Below are 7,560 nucleotides of genomic sequence, written 5' to 3' on the forward strand. Positions count from 1 at the left end.
TCTTTGTAAGCAGCTCCTTCAAAAACTTTGCATAACTTGGCATTTGCTCCAATGCTTCTACTAATGGTATAGCCATCTCAAGCTTGTTCAACACCTTCATGAACTTCTTGAACTCCTTCTCTCGCTCAAGATTCTTAACTTTCTTTCTCCTAGGGTAAGGCATCCTAGCATATGGTGATTCATCAATTCCCTTACCTTTCTCAACCTTCTTGCTTTCTTTTTCTTTTCTCTCCCTCTGTTTTTCAACTTCTTCTTCCTCATCCTCACTAATCTCCACTTCCTTAGACATATTTTCATTTTCCACTTCATCCTCATGTCTCTCATTTTCAACTACAACTTCTTGCTTATTTTCAACCTCTCCCTCATTGACCTTCTTTTTCAAGGGCTTCTCCACAGCTGGCCTTTCCGGTATCTCTCTACTCCTCAAAGTGATTCCATTGCAAGTCTCATTTTTCGGATTATCATGAGTATTTCCACCGAAACCTCCTTGGTTTTGCAACATTGAAAACTGCCTTGAGAGTTGACCCATTTGCACCTCAAGATTCTTTATAGAAGCTTCATGATTCTTGTTAGAGGTTGCTTGACTCGATTTCATTGCTTCAAAGTTGCTTTGGGTCATGAGCAAGAACTGATTTAGAGTTTCTTCCATCCTTGATGGAGGCCTTTGCTGCAGTTGCGGTGCACCTTGACCTTGCATGTTGTTCCCCCACCCGGACCCGTTGTTATTGTTGTTGTACGGCTTCCGGAAATTGGCTAAGTAGCGAGCCTCCTCTGAATCCTCCGGGAAGCATCCGCCATTTGGGTGGTCCTGCAAACAAAAATCACAGCGCACATTGTCAACCTTACCTATTGGAGAAGTTTGAACTTGTGGATTGGACAGCAGCTTCATCATTGCCTCCATTTGGCTAGTCATTAGCTTTTGCTGTGCTAATAGGGCTGTTTGAGTATCCAATTCCAACACTCCGCCTTTCTTTTTGGCTCCTCTATCATTAGTAGCTCTATATTCGTTTTGAGCCATGCTTTCCACCAACTCTCTTGCTTCAGTTTCGTCACGGTTCTTCAACGAACCACGGCTGATGCGTCAAGTATCATTCGCGTTTGTGCCCTCAAGCCTTGGGTAAACATTTGCATCTGATTGTGGCCATCGAAACTGTGATTCGGACACCTTTTAAGACAAACTTTGAACCTCTCCCAAGCATCATACAACGTCTCCCCATCCGCTTGCTCGAAGTTGCTAATTTCAGCCCTTCTTTCTAGAAACTTGTGAATGGGAAAGTAACGATCTAAGAACTTCCGCTCCAGCTGTCTCCAAGTCTCAATCGTTCCGGGGGTATCGTATCCAACCAATCTTTAGCACGGCCGGTGAGAGAATGCTTGAATAACCTCAGTCTTTTGTCCGATTCGCTCACCCCTGGTGGATCGGTATAGTCGCAAGCTTCATAGAAGTGAGACAAGTGTAATTTCGGGCATTGAGCTTCCGATCCTGAATAAGGATTCTCTTTTAGGGCGGAGAGGACCGTGTTCTTGATGTCAAATGAGACAGGATTCGCCGGCTGAAAGCCTTGATTTGCCAACGCGTCGTTGTCTTTTCTCCCATAATCGCCAAGAGTACGTCTTTGTGGTTGAGGAACCGGTGGAACCTGCTCTTCTTCCATTGTGGTTGAAATCTGTCCTTGACAGTCCGGTGTACCACCTAGCAAAGCTTTTTCTCTTGAAGCTTGAGCTTCCCTTGTTGCCTTCCGAATTGCGCGAGCTGTCTTTTCAATCTCTGGATCGAACTGTAGCTCAACGGGACCTGTCTTCCGCATGCACAAGGAAACACACAAGTAGAACGCTCCGGTAGAAAAAATAACAAACAGAAAAATAAGGAAAACACAGAAAATATGAGCACTATTGCCTTGTCGAATCAATCACAATCCCCGGCAACGGCGCCAAAAACTTGATGGATAATTTTCGCAAGTGAACGAATTACCACGTAGTAATAAAAATATCGATCCACAGGGATTGTGTGATTAAACTAGTCTAATAGTGTTCATAAACATTATGCAAGAAATACACATAAATTGGGGGTACGTTGAGTGATGAATTGTTAGAAAACGTGCTTTGATATAATGGAAAAGCGAGGTAGAATCATAGGAATCTACTCAAGTGTTCACAACTGGATCAACAAATTAGTGAATCGCAATCTCTTGTCAAAATCCACTCTATTCGTTGTCGATACTCCCCCGATCTCTCGGGCGGAAGCTACCTACAACGAATGATATGAAAGCGCGTTGATCGTTCGCTACACTCTATGTCTCAATCTCTCGACCGGAAACACTCGAGTGCTCAATGCAATTCAGTTCAGAAATTAAATCAATACTCTCGCACGTGACTTAACTCGAAATCATTACAACACTAATGAAGGATTATAAAGCATTAAGAGACGAATTGCATTAAGTAAACACTGTTAACAGAGTAAATTCTTACAATTAAGCAGATTACATGAGATTCATCTACATCCTAAGCTATCCTAGATCCTACCTCCACAAGGAATTTAGCTCCTCATGTTGCTTCGTTCGCGTCCTCGCTTCAACGTCATGGCTTGAGAATCCATGCTATTGAGTTGCTCGGAGCTATCCTATGGAATCCTTGATCTGGATCTTGATGCTTCCAAAATCAGAGAATAGATGAATTTTGCAGAATTTTCCAACCCCTTAACAGAAAAATGCAGAATCCTTATATACTGAACGCAACCACGCCGCGCGCCAGATCTATCACGCCGCGCGTGGTTGCACTTTCTTCAACGACGCCGCGCGTGTAACGGTATCACGCGGCGCGTGATCAAATCTGAGGTCTCTGATCTTCAACTCTGCCATCTTCACGCCGCGCGTGATAGCTCCACGCCCCCGGCGTAGTTGTTCTTCTTCTTTTCACGCCGCGCGTGGTCAGGTGCTACGCCGCGCGTAATCAAGTCAGAGAGCAATCCAATTCCTGCATAAAGCTTCACGCCGCGCGTGGTCAGGTATCACGCCGCGCGTGATCAAAGTGAAAACTAAGCTCCCTGTGATCTCCATCACGCGGCGCGTGATGGGCTACGCCCCCAGCGTAGTGAAAATCAGCAATTTCCTGCAATTTTTCCTGTTTTCTTGCAAAACAAGTAATCAAGCTTATGATTAGATTTCTCTTACATTTATTGCTTAAAACCTACTAAAATGCATTTAATGTTGCTAAAATAGGCATGGATTAGAGAGTGTGACGATCCGTCATCAGCCGTCGTGTGGTGCTTGTGATCAATAAGAGAAGCAAAGAGTTTGCTATTTCAGTTCTACAAAGGTATAACGTTTAACCATGATCATGCCCATTCGCAAGGATTCAGTGAAGGAAATTTTAATTCCGCTGCGTTTTAATCTCTTTTATACACGCTATTTTCCTTCAACAACAACTTCAACAAGCTATGGACAAAAACCATAGCAACTCAAACAATCAATAGGGTTACAAATGATTAGCTCCATTCTCAATAAAAAAATCTAACTTCTCAAGGAAATGAAAGATTAGAAAAATAGAAAATAAAACATAAGAAAAACAAAACAAAACAAATTAGTTGATCATAAACAATTAAAAACACCCAAAGGAGAAGGTTTAGAAACAACTAAAGAAGGAGAACTTAAATTCGTTAATTAGGAGAACTTAAATTCATTAAATAGAAGAACTTAAAAAATCAGCAAACCAACAAAAATGGAAGGCACAAAGTTTAGGGTTTTTTTTCCCCAAATGTTAAGAAATAAGTAGAGAGTGAAATTGTTATATCAATAGAATACCTCAACTAGTTAACCAGATTCTTGTTTGATTTTAGGATTTGACAGTCAAATCAACCTAATTGTATCTGAAGAGGAAAGGTTTACCTGAGGTTACATGTGTTGCTGAAACATGGGAGAAATCCGAGAGGCATGGAAGAGAAGACGAACGTGAGATAGACTCGATCTGTCGTACTCAAGACAAGACACGATGGAGAGTGGGAGTGACATAGTTGAGGGATTTGTTTTCCTCATATGTTTACAAGAAAGAAAAGAGGGGATATGTTCAAAAATTCAGAGAGGGAGAGTGAAAATATTGAGAGGGATATTGAAAAATTAAAGGAGGGGACTGATAAAAAAAAAGGAAATAAAAAAAAAAGTGACATAGGTAAAGGTAAAGGTAAAGGCAACATATAGAACTTTAGGCCACCGTTGAGCAATGTACTAAGTAAATTTAAGAAACTAGTAAGAACATGTCAGCCAAACTATTGATTCTTTGGTAATTTCAAAGACCAACAACTAAGGTGGCAACTAGCTAGTGCAAGTAAGGGCTTCTCTCTTTAGGTTCCATCTTATCTCATTAAAGTCCAAGATTCTCTACCATTTTCCCTGAAATCAAAGATACTATATTCAAATTGGATCAGTGTGCAATCAAAAGATGTTGTTGCAAGGACTATAAAAATGGCGATACAAATGAAAACAGCATCCAAATAAATCTATAAGAAATACATTCACAATCCTCTCTAAGGTAACTAACTAAGGTAGCATGTTCACAAAGTCACTTTGTCCACTACAAAGCAATTTAAAGTGTCAAGACAACGATATGTGCAAAACTAGAATCTATTTTCTTAACTGAAACAAGGAAAAGAAAGGAAAGATAACCTTGAATATAATCAGATGTATACACAGTCATGTAATCAACTGTCTTAGTAGATAATGAAGCTACTCTCTTAAAAAGTGTCGAACTTTCTACTTATGTAAATTGATTGTATATGTTTGCAACATGCTCTAAGATATCTTTGAAGTCAGGCTTCCCAAGACCACCGCCATTTGTGAAAAATTTGAATCCATTCATGTTGAAAGGCATATGACTTTCTGTTCACAGACAGGGACATTTAATAATTAATCCATAACTTCATATCAAAAGTTCACTAAAAATTAAAATTAAATAAAATAATGGATACAAAAAAGTAAAAGTCACCCGTCCATAAAGGACAACTTCTAGGCTAGCACCACCAAGACCACGAGAAATCGCATTCTGAATAAGTTGATATCATCCATTAGAAAACGATGTTTAAAACTGCCAAAAGATAAAGAATAAAACCAATTCTGTCAATGGATAATGAAGTAAACTTTGATCAAGGACTAAACTTACTGTTCCTTGAAGTACGAACACGACTAAACTGAATTTGAACATGCAGGAACAAAATCATTGGAAACAGCAGGGTTACATATGGGTTGTGTTGGGTTTTTGTATGTTGGCTACATTTTGCAAAAACATCTTTTAGCCAAGTGTTGAGACATATGTGCGTACACCAAGTGTTGAGACAGATGTAACAACACCTGTATGTCTAATTGTTCGCGCCAGCTAGCGTTTTTATTTTCTATTCAATCTTTCGAAGATTTGATTGAAGAATTATTTCGTGGTTTCTTACACAACAAGGCGCACATGGTCTATTGTTTCTGAAGGCAGCCGAACCCTAGTTCTATTTTCTAAAGGAATAAAATAACTTTTAGAAAATATAATATTTGTTTCAAAAATATATCTTGTGAAGATTGCTGCAGAAAATATAAAAGATTTATTTCAAATAAATCTTTGTGCTTCAAGAAGATTAGAAGATTTAGTTTTAAAATATATTTACAACAAATATATTTATGGGAGGAATATTTGATGCAAAGAAAGATTTGGTAAAAATATATATTTTGCATCTAGAAGATTTATTGGAGCTGAAGCATTATGAAAAGCCCACGAGGCTCTGCTATTTAAAGGGTGTTGTGTAACGACCCAAATTTATTATTCACTATTTAAGTGTTTAATTATTTGGTGATGTGGTTTTTAAGTAAGATAGTAACTTTAAGTTATTTATCGAGAGTTTTAGTTAACGCGCGAGTTAGTGAGAGTTAACGTGAGTTGGGCCAAGCTATTGGGCTTGAGGCCCATTGGGCCTTGTGAGCTAGGGGGCGCTATTTAGCCCTTGTAGTGAGAGAAAGTCTCACTTTTTGTTGTTCTTGGAGAAGTAGAGAGAAGGGAGAGCATGAGGAGAGCTTGAGCAAGAGAGATCAAGAGCAATCGTCGAGCTTTCGTCGGATCTAAGGTAAGAGAGTAGATTTCATGTTCGTGGGTGACTCGAGGAAGGGGAGAATGTCGATTTCTCCTCACCCGAACTTCCTCCACCCCATTTTCGTTTTAGTGTGAATGGATTTTCTTAATGGAAATCGATTCTAAGGTTCATAACATGTTTAACATGCTTTTATCATGATGTATGAACGAATTTATTGGATAAAAACGGGATTTATAGAGGATTAAACTCAAGAACATTGTGTTTTTGAGTGTTTTGAGTAAAAGTGTTAAATCTCTACTTTTTCATAGTAAAAATGGTAGATCGTTGAAATGAACTCTTCTTTTATGTTTATATACATGTTATATGCGTGAAAGCAAACTTATTTGGGATTTGGAACATCAAAAATGGGATTTTTGGGTGGATTTATGCTCAAACCCGAAAACAGAGCTCCTGTGGCTGGCATGCTGGCTGGGCCAGCCTTGCAGCGAGGCCTGGCTTTCTCTGGCTGAAGCCAGTAAGCCTCGGGTTCCTGCTAGTTTTTCTGGCTTTCTCTGGCTGAAGCCAATAAGCCCCTGGTTCCTGCTAGCTTTCTCTGCTTTCTCTGGCTGAAGCTACCATGACAGACTAGAACTTATTTTGTTGATGTTTTAAAGTGCAATTAGGCACTTGTAACATTGATTTAAGGTATCCTAACATGCAATTAGGTGTTTATAACCATGATTAATTGTATTGTGATGATAGTTGTTGATTATATTTGTAGAATATGATTGTGTTGATGATGTTTGTTTAAATGTCAAAAGAAGTATATTAAGGTGTTAATCAACTTAATAAAGAAGGATATCGAATTATGTTATTCGATAAAGACGTATATTAAGGTATAGTGTTATCTTAATAAAGACGGAATGTTGGATAGTGTTCCACATTTATAAATGACGAGCTTAATGCTAATTAAAATGATTGTGAGTGAATTCATGAAAAACATATACATGCATTCATGAATTGTTGTTGTATATTGGCTTGTCCAATAAAGACGGATATCGAACTATATTTGTTCGATAAAGACGAATATTAGAGGTGAGATACTCTAATAAAGACGATGGTACCACATGCATTAGAGGTGTCTAGAGGACATAACATGAATGTGAAGCATTAGATTGCATTAGGGATTATGTGTGCATTTTATGATAAATGATGTTTGACACATACTTGGTAATTGTTGATTGTTAATCCGTATGTGAGGGGCAGAGTCCGTCATGACTATAAAATGAACAACGCAGGGTCCGTCATGACCATAATCTGAACAATGTATTTGTGGTGATAGATTACATTAGGAACTTTATGTATATTCCTATTTGTAACTGAGTTATGTGATATTTGTGGATGTTTTGGTATTGTCCGAGACGACGTGAAACTATATGTTTGGTGTATTTTGTGGATGATTGATTATGTGTTAAATGAAGTATATGCATGATATATGAATATGCATGAATGATGGTGATGTA

General features: G+C 38.6%; 1 long non-coding RNA gene across 1 annotated transcript; it reads right to left on the reverse strand.

The window, feature by feature from the left end:
- Window positions 1-3,461: 3,461 nt before the first annotated feature.
- LOC123920380 lies at window positions 3,462-5,214 on the reverse strand. Its single transcript, XR_006813635.1, has 4 exons — window positions 5,152-5,214; window positions 4,978-5,034; window positions 4,659-4,871; window positions 3,462-4,385 (listed from the first exon to the last, which is right to left on the reverse strand). It is a non-coding gene; the product is annotated as an uncharacterized LOC123920380 (long non-coding RNA).
- Window positions 5,215-7,560: the final 2,346 nt, after the last annotated feature.

Source organism: Trifolium pratense, linkage group LG4 (genome assembly GCF_020283565.1).
Source record: "Trifolium pratense cultivar HEN17-A07 linkage group LG4, ARS_RC_1.1, whole genome shotgun sequence".
NCBI classification, from domain to species: Eukaryota; Viridiplantae; Streptophyta; class Magnoliopsida; order Fabales; family Fabaceae; genus Trifolium; species Trifolium pratense.